The following is a 9,927-nucleotide window of genomic DNA, read 5'->3' on the forward strand; positions in this document are numbered from 1 at the left end:
CTGCACTTAGGTACTGATCTTTTCATTGCACCCCTTTGGAGCTCTGACAGTTCGCTCACTTCCCTCCTTGTTTTCTTGATTTTAGCCTCTAAACGTCTCTTCCATGATGGATATTGGTTGCTTTTTATAGCCAGGCATCTCAAGGATCACTGATGCTGAGTTGTATATCAGCTCATTAGTTTCTGTTATGGTGTTGGTAGGGATAGATCTTAATGCTGCATTCACATCTTCAATTAGACTTTCTGATGGTAATTTACTCAGCCATTGCAATTGGCGTCAGGCTGTTTGGTGTTCATTCTGGCCACGATTCTCTCTCTCAGGTCAGTTGCTGCCTCGTTCAGCTTTGATGGTTCGTTCATTACTGTGGCTACATACCCAGTTTCTGGGCTGGTAGTATATGGTATATAATTACTGTTCTGACTGTAGACATGGATGAGTTCAGGCCTGTAGATATTTTCTTGCAGCCTCATCTTCCTTGTAGAGTGGCATGTCCTCTCATCTTTCACAAATTGAATGGTTGAAAAGACAAATGGGCCTCTGTGGGTGCCAATAAGTGCTTAGATAGTTGACTTTGTGGAAAAAATATATTTTTAAATGGTAAATGACCAAGTCCATAACACCCCAAAGCACTTAACACTACATTTAGTCATCCACCCATTAATGCACACATTTATGTGGTTGGAAGATACTAGATTGTAACCACATCTGACCTGCTGTAGCCTAGCAGAGACCAGGCTGCCATGCATTGGCACCACTGGGCTACTTCTTCTACTGCTCCTCATTTTCTGACCCATTGTTTTCTTTGTCTGTTGTGTTTGCCCCCCTTTGAATGGGAGTATTGTTATTGCTATCACCATGCACAAAATTTGGATTGTCCTAACAGGGCAGTTACAGATGACACCGGCTTTGTTTTTGAACAAATATTAGAGCAAACTGGGAGATATGAATCAGGCCTTGAATGCAGATGGGTTTGAAGCATCTAGAAGTGTTTGGAATGATGTGCACATCTTCTTTGAATCCCCAGAATAAGCTGTTTATTTGTAGGCTACACAACAACTCCAGATGGCCTGTCAGGTACTACAAGTGTCGCCTGAGTTGGTAGACAGAGACTATACCTTATGTATAATAACAGGAGCAAGACATTAGCTCAGATTCATCATAGTAGAGTAACCTAACGGGAGTTTGTAATCATCAAAACTAGAAAAAAAGATTATAGAATGAAATGCATTAACACAGCCTGTTATTCTGCTTAGCTGTAGAGTTAAAACAGACACACAAAGTCCATTGTATGAACATGCTTTATATCCGGTGTTCACAAGAGTCTGTAAACTGTCTGATGTTAAAATCTGGAACGGTAGATTTTCTGCCTAATGGTAGCTGAAGGAAATTACAAGTTAGTAACCTTCAAGGATTTACATCTTACAGGAGAAGAAGCACACAGCAGTTGCACATGACACACACCTGAGCAGTCAATCAAAAATAAATAAATAAACAGAAGAAATTTACTGAAAATGCAAGAATGCAAAAAAAAATGAATAAATAAAAAATAAACTGTCACAGCTATGATTCTCTTCATAAACAAAGTGGGAAAGACAACTGAGGGGATCTTTTGAACCCTTGCGTAAATAAGAGGAATCAGGCGTTGAACATCCAGGTAATAACTGATGTTATGACTTGGCATTTGCTCTGACATGCATTTGAGACAGGAACATTAAAAGATATCCACCATTTGACAGGTATCACAGTTCCCTCAGGCAAGAAGGATTCTCATTTTGATGAGTGTGTCAGTCACACTGAAGCCTGTCGACAAGCCAGATCTTCGAGCACAGACGTTCAGGAATAACTAACACTTCTCAAGAATTACAAATGGAATATTTGAATAACTGTGTGAAGCAGCAATGAGATTGGATGATAACTCAAAGGTGTTTAGGAATTTTTCTTTTTTATTATTTTTTTTCTTACAAACAAATTTTACTAATTTTTCCCCCAGTCCTAGAAATGCCTTTCAGAACATTTTTTATGTTTGTTTTTTGAAACCTTCAGACTGAGCAGTAAATTGACTATCTACTATTGTGGATGGATTTCCTGCAAGATTCATGCTTTTAAAATAACAATCCTGTAAAAAAACAAACAAACAAAAAACAAACAAACAAAAAAAAGAAACCAAAAATAAAACCCCTGAGATTTATTCAAAGTAGGATAAGCCACCACTTCCAGTTCACATGAGCTCCCTGCCACGTGGAAAATAATTGCACAAACTCTTGAAATCGATCACTCATAATCAACTTCTGTGAATTAGTTGCGACTGAAGTTGACAGGGCTGTGCAGAGAACAGTGGACGACATGGGGCTTTAAATCCCACACTCAGCACCAAGCGTGAATAGTCTCTCTGTGTGCATTTTGCACTGCAGCATGTGCCATGTTCAGTATCTGACACTCATAATGATTTACGTCCCTCTCCTGGCTAAATAATTTACAGAGATACGGTTCTCGTTGCTTTTAACAGTCGTTGTATAGACCTGACGGCCTTTAAAATGTCCCACAATCAAGGCAGCCATGTGCTTGGATGGATGGCGTACCTCTCAGAGCTGATTAATAAGGCTGCTCGTTCTTTCAGTCCAAACAGGGTGTCAGGAAACATGGTGTAAGTACAAGCAGCTGGTTGGGCTTGTGTGCTTAGCGTGCATTTCTGAATGCAGCTCGGTCCAGGGCAACGCTGGTAATGCGCATGATCTCATAAAGAACAGATCTGCTGTATATTTTGATTTGTGATATATGCACATGTACAATGCCATGCCATCCCTATTATAACATATGAAAGGACCTGTATTTTTGGTAAATGTTTGTGCTCGCCTGCGTAAATACAAGTTCAAAGCGATGCATTGTTGGTTCTTTGTGGAAGGCCAGCCTGTTGGTGTGCAAACAAAGCCAAAGAGCATTATTCATCTCTGTGACTTTCAAACTTCATTTCATGGATGCTGGCAACTGAAAGGAGTTGTTGTTGTTTTAACTATTTTTCCCAGCGAGCGTTTAATAAATCTGCAAACTGAATAAACATGAATATAAGGGACTTGATGTGCAAACAATCATCTCAGATTTTTACTTGAGATACATTTTTAATTGGGGGAAAAAAGTGAGAATTTTGTTTTAAATCACTATGCGCACTGGCTTGTATAATCTAATGTGATATTTATTTTGTTCACAATCCAAGCAGTGTATAAGAGGCAAGTGACCTCATGAGGGTTTGACTTGAACTTTTGGATTTTACTTTTTCTGATTCCTAGAGAGGATTTTAACATAAAACAGATTTCTGACCGTTTTATTAATCTATGTTAAAATGCTAGAAAGTGTTGCAAATTGTAAACTTATATTGTAGAAGCATCACTGAGCCCTAAACAAGTTACAAGCATATGCTTCATTTTTGTGAGGTACCAACGCAAATTAAAAAGTGTCAGGAAATGAAGGAATTTTTCTTTACAAATAAAAATATAAAATATGTTCTGTGCATTGGTGCTCAGCCTTTCCGAGTCAAAACTTTGCGCAGTCGCCCTTTAGGGCAATTACAGCTTCAAGTCTTTGGGGGTATACTGTATATCTTCTAGCTTTGTACAGCTATGCTTCCTGTTTACAAAATAACTATGGCTCAATCAGACTGTAGAGAGGACATCTGTGGATGACAGTATTTAGGTATCACCACAGATTCTCGATTTTTTTTTTTCCACATGTATTGTTTGATGTTGACTAGAATACTTTTTACCATTACTTTTGTGTCTCCCATGGAAAACTGCTGATTTGTCTTATAATGTTTTTTTATTATTATTATATAACAGCTTTCCTCTTATCATTCTTCCATTGTGGTCAAATTAGTTCTTTTGTCAAAATCTTACATCTTTGTAGTTTCTCCCAAGTATAGACTTTGTGGCAACTTGTCCGATTAACGTTCTCCATACCCAGAATGTCGTCAGTTTTCATGATGCTTTTGCTTCAATAATGTCATCTAAGAAATCTTCAAAGAGTAGATGTGCTTATACTGAAATTAAATTGCATCTTTTTAATTAACTTAATTTTTAAGTTGCACTGAATTTTATTAAAAGTTTTTGGGTGAATAAAAAAAAAAAAAAAAATGAATAGAAACCATCTCTTATTTTCCTTCTTTGGGAAATATTTGCAACTTTCAGTTGGTCTACAATATAAAATCTCACTAAAATGCAACTATCCCTAAGATGTGTGATTCAAAGCGGAGAGGAAAATTTTATACAGCGGGCCTAATGTGAGTCTCCCCAGAATTCAGTGTCAACAAAATGTTTGAGAACCACTGCTTTTGACAGTCCAAAACTGCGGGGAGGTGGCAGGCATTTTCCAGTTCAGAGCTCAGTGAAGCCCAGCATGTCTTCGACAGGTTGAGTGCCTGTGTGCTTTCACTCTGGAGTGAACGAACAATATCCCCTTGTTCCTGGCGAAGAGAAGGGAGAATCAGTGTGACAGCTGTGAACAAATATCAAGATGATGGGGTAGTCAGCCATGTGAGATGCAAAATGCTTTTCCCCCCTTGTATCTTGCGAACTTCAAAGCTGCAACTGCTAATTTCATCTGTGAACTGTGTGCTGCGGTGTCTCATGGTAAAGTGCTCCGCTGGCTGTCAGGGAATCGTTTTGGAGTTGGAAATGAACACGTATGAGGTTGAGAGGAAATCGCAGTTGTGACAGCTTCTGCAAAATTAGACAAAAAAAACGGTTACTCATTTTCATTAAACTCAGGAATAGCACATAGATGCACACTTTTTTTTTTAATTTCCTCAAGTGTACTGTTTTCCGCTTACACATAATCGCATATAAAATTCTGGCATAAATAATTAAATCGATAGATAAATAAAGAAATGAACAAGTACGTATATTTTACATTCTTGATTAGTCGTCGGTTTTTCTCTCCAGCTCTTCGCCTCCGTTTGACTGAAACACACATTAAAATCCAGATGAATGCTGTAACCTTTCTACACATTGCAAAGCCAGCACACAGCTGCCCTCTGTGTTTCCTGTGCACCATTTAATGGTTCATCCATCTCATCTGTTCAACCAAATGTGCCTGTTGAAAAGTATCTGAACGTGCTTTCTGCCACAGATTTAATTTCCATACACACTGTCTAGTGTGAGCCCCCCCAACCCCCCTCCTATGCAGTGGCTTGTGTCTCAGTGGAATGAAAACCTGGCTCTTGGCCACTAAAAGTCCATCGTCTGAGTATCACACAGTTAGCGGCGCTTCCTGCAGCTATATTTATGTACTCCAACTGTATACCATTTCATTGAAACCCGACCAGCGGGTGATTTGTCTCCATAAGAGTGTGCCATTTACAAGCAGCCATGCTGGGGCGGGACCCCAACTGAAGGACTTAGCACACATCCAATTCGCACCAGATGCTGTCCAGAACAAACCAACATACGCTGAGAAGAGTGTCAAAACCAATTTGCTATGAATGCCTGACCACTGTGTTAAAGAAATGTTTAAGTAGCATACAGAGGGTTTTTTTTTTTTTTTTTTTTAAGTTGGCGCCATGATATAGTAAAGCAGAAAGATGCAGAGAGTTGCATGTTTTATTTGGGTGGATTTGAATCTATGTTTTATATTATGAGGAGGGTTTACCACGCAGCTAACTCCAATCAAATTATAAAGTGTACTTACTCTGTGTTATTTAATTTTATTTTCTTCATTTTTACATAATTTTACTCACTTGATACAATAAATTACTCTTTAGAAAAAAAAAAGCAGGTTCCCATTTTGGGTGTAGAGGATCCCCCCCGTCACAACAGACACCTCGGCTGGATCTTTCTTGATAGCACATTCATGAAGTCATCCAATTTGCCCTTGATAGTGATAAGAAACAAACAAACAAATAAAATATCTGGTTTGCAGTTAGGGAGGGCATGGACCGTTTTGGAAATGACAGTGAACTTTTGAAATCTATTCAACTCTATTTTAGCTGCCATTTTCTCTGACAACTTTTGCTAATTTGGAAAATTTTAAATGACCGCCTTAACTTGCAAGTTTGATTTCAATATTAGTGTGTCTCTAAATTAGTTAAAAAGGTACACAAACTTTTAAAATCTCTACTTACAAGATGTAATTCAATCATTTTGCTCACAAACCTCAGGGTTTCATCCTTGTCAACTGTCTTGCTTGCTAGCAAGCAAACATTTATATTATCACACTGGTAAAATTAGAGCTTAGCATAAAATCCAAGCTGAATATAAACCTTTAAAAATATTTTCAAAGCAAGTAAACATTTAGCATAGCAACCACAGATGGGCTATTCATTAGCAACAACTGCTTCAGGGTTCAGTTTTTCTAGCCAGACTGACTACATCATTAACAATGTTGCTAATACAGCTGGAGAAAACTGTCCTCAGAGGGTGGCATTTGAACCTTTTCTTTCTTTTTTTTTTCTGGCAGCCACAGTTAAGATGTCCCATTAATTTTCCACAACTGTGGCAGCATGAAGAAGCTCATATTACAGTCACTAAGCTATCTACAATGAGATACAAACTTAAATTCTTGATCCAAGACAATCTGAATCTCAACCACTTGTAATACTATTGCTCTGCTAATTTGATGTATCCATTCATATTACAACCAATGCAAGCTTGCCACCTTACTGAATACACAATGAATGTGAATAATGTGTGAATTAAATTTAAATCCACATGTTAAGGAATGGTTTGTGACCAAAAAACAATTTGTTTGTGTTAAAATTTTAGCCTTTATTGAATGTTACCTGTATAAACAAATGGGTTTAATTATAACTTCAAGAATTTTATTAACTAATACTTAATATCCTCCCCTAATTCCTTTCTATGGTGTCGAATCTGGTTGTTGTTGTTTCTTTTTTTACTCATGCAATTTTGTCCTTCGTGATTTCTTTGCTCTTTAATTTACATTTACATGGGTCAGTAAAGTTGACTTTCTGACCCATTAAAAACACATACCTACTCAAAGACTTTCAGAACCCCCAAGGCCGATGAGGGCAACCTTATCAAGACACTATGCATGTCACTCTTTCACTTGGATCAATTTGCAAAGTCTATCTCTCTCTCTCTCTCTCAGTGTAATTGCCCTTCATTCATAAAAAAAAGATTGATTGGAAATCAGACCTCCGGTTATGGGCCCAGGTGACAGCCAAAGAAAAATGTAAAATTTACAGCCTGCTTTTACAGCCGGATTCCAGGAATAATTGTTGCGGGACATGACGGTGCGTTAGCAGTTATAAACCTGTCCCCCATATAAATTACCTAATCAGGGGATCCCAGTGGTTATATAAATTGAGCCACTCATTCGTCTTCAATGGCCTGTGTGTGCATATAAAACCACAACGACCGTCATATAGTTCACAGGAAAAGGGGGAAGCCATCGCTGTTTACAGAGTTAGGGCAAAATGGATGACTTTTTGCATGCTCAATCAACTGTGAAATGTCCATTTAATCATCCCCAAAAACCCCCTGGTTTATTTGTGCTGCAGCACAGATTTACATTTTCAAACATCCCCCATATTAATCATTACTTCATCACGCCCTCCAACTGACAAGCAGCATAAACTACCTTAGTGTACTGCCTTGTCGACTAATGTATGCATGTTGCTGCCTCGGACTATGTGTGTGTGTGTGTGCGCGTTTGTTTGTAATACCTTGTAGGGACGATTTTCCTGACATATACTATGTTGTGGGGACCAATTGCTCCTTGTGGGGACAGAAGCCTGGTTCCCACAAGGGGAAACCCTGTTTTTGGGTCAGGAGTCAGATTTAGGGCTAAGGTATGAATTGAGTTTTGGTTAGGGTTAGGTATGTGATGGTTAGGGTTAGGAAAAGGGTAAAGGTCAGGTTTAGGCTGTAGAAATGAATGGAAGTCAATGGAAAGTCCCCACAAAGATAGCCACGCAAATATGTGTGTATGCGCGTGTGTGTGTGTGTGTGTGTGTGTGTGCATGTGTGTGTGTGTGTGTGTGTGTGTGCAGCAGTCTGAGAGTGTGTATACATGTGTCAATTTGTGTGAGGTAAAAAAGCTGCCCTTTGATTTACTCACCACTCACTGTGTCCTGCAGGAAAAATTGAGTTTTGGTTGCATGATGGGATTTTGTTTCGTCCACTGAGGTTTTTGGATTACAGTTTTTCCCGCTGCAGACCAAAATGTGAGTCATTTAAATGTTAAAAAAAAAAACTGACTAACTAAAAATAAATAAATAAAATAAAGCAAGTCATATGTGATATTTTTTATAATAACCTGCAAACTGTCTGAGTACAAATGGATATTTGATCATTGTGAAGGAAAGAAGCTTCAAAATTAAGAAGCATACAGCAGCATACTGATAAAAAAAATTACATTTTTAGTAATTATTTTTCAAACAAAAGAAAAATGACACCATGATCTACAATATTACCTAGACTGAGTTACATTTACTGTGCTATATCAGGATATCCTGAATAAAATGCAAAATGCTTCACCCTCAACAACGAATCCTTCATAAAAGAGTGAAGCCTGGGCTTATCACTCAGGATGAGAAGCATGTTACATTTGCCACTTTAACACAAGACAAATGGGTCACTCAGCCATTTACATTCTCATACATTTTTATGACTGCCTTGAAGTGAATTTGATCTATTGGTAACAAGATAAATCATGGGCATAAAGCTTTGGCAGTTCTGACTTTAAGCAATCTTTCATTTGACTGAAGTCTTTTACTCTTACATGATGTGTTTTCTGTCTTCGCAACCTTCAAATAGTTGAAAGGGTAAAAAAGAGAGAAAATGGTATATCTCATTTTTCTTACAATTACACGTCAAACACCATAGAGAAAGTAACAAATAACACAACAGAATATATATATATATATATATATAATATAATATAATTACATCTAAATCATTTGGATTGTGTAGCAGAGTCATCAGGTAGGCAAGTTATCTGTGCCAGCATAAGTGGAAATTTGTTGATTTAAAGCACATAACACAATGTTCACACACTCCATGAATATTTTCACATTTGGTCACATTATAAATAGAAACAACAGTGTATTTTATTGGGCTTTCATATCACAGACTAACACAAAATAGTATATAAAGTGGAAGAAACATGTTTGCATTGTTCTTACAAATGCATGTATGCAAATGCATATTGTGTGAATTTATATTTGCTCCCAATTATAAAACTTTAACAATTTTTTTTCTTTAATGAATTGAGTCTTTTGCACCACCTTTGTTCATATACAGACTCAGAACTTTGGGCATCTTTCTTTGCAAAACAACTCCAACTCAGTCAGACTGGACAGGTAGGATTTGTGAGAATTACTTTTAAAGTGTTGAGTTTATGTCTGCTGATTGATCTAACCATTCTAACACATGAATTTGCTTTGATCTAAGCCATTTCATCGTATCTCTGGCCGTACGTCAAGGTTTGTTGTCCATAAGGTGACCCTCTGAACAAGTCCCAAGTCATTTACCTACTAGAGACTTGGGTTAGTCTCTTGGAAGTTTTCTCCCAGGTCTGCATTGGATTTTGCATAATCTGTTTTTCCATAAACTCTGACGAGCTTCCATGGAAATAATCCCTAAAAGCATGATACCACCAACACCATGTTCCGCAGGACTTCCCGTGATTGGTTTTTAATGCCTGTCTTTCAACAAGGATTTTCTTTTTTGTTTCATTTCACAGCTTCCAGCAGACGGAGAACCATATTTTTGGTGCCTAGCCATATTCTCCCACATGAAAATCTATCACTCATCATGTCTTGATAGCTGACAGCTGAATCATCTATTTATTTTCTGACGATGGATGAAACGATGCTCCTAGAGATGTTGAAAACTCAGAACAATGCTTCTCTAACCTATCCATGTTAGCCCAGACTTGTCATCTATGTTACTTTGTCCACATGATAACGTTTGTCAC

At 37.8% G+C, this 9,927-nt stretch overlaps 1 long non-coding RNA gene across 1 annotated transcript; it reads right to left on the bottom strand.

The window, feature by feature from the left end:
* Positions 1 to 1,280: 1,280 nt before the first annotated feature.
* Positions 1,281 to 8,154, bottom strand: LOC106947433 (uncharacterized). The gene is made up of 2 exons (XR_001424991.1): positions 8,068 to 8,154; positions 1,281 to 4,709 (listed from the first exon to the last, which is right to left on the bottom strand). It is a non-coding gene; the product is annotated as an uncharacterized LOC106947433 (long non-coding RNA).
* Positions 8,155 to 9,927: the final 1,773 nt, after the last annotated feature.

Source organism: Poecilia latipinna, unplaced genomic scaffold (assembly GCF_001443285.1).
Source record: "Poecilia latipinna isolate Pla-1442-1.1 unplaced genomic scaffold, P_latipinna-1.0 Scaffold241, whole genome shotgun sequence".
NCBI lineage: Eukaryota > Metazoa > Chordata > Actinopteri > Cyprinodontiformes > Poeciliidae > Poecilia > Poecilia latipinna.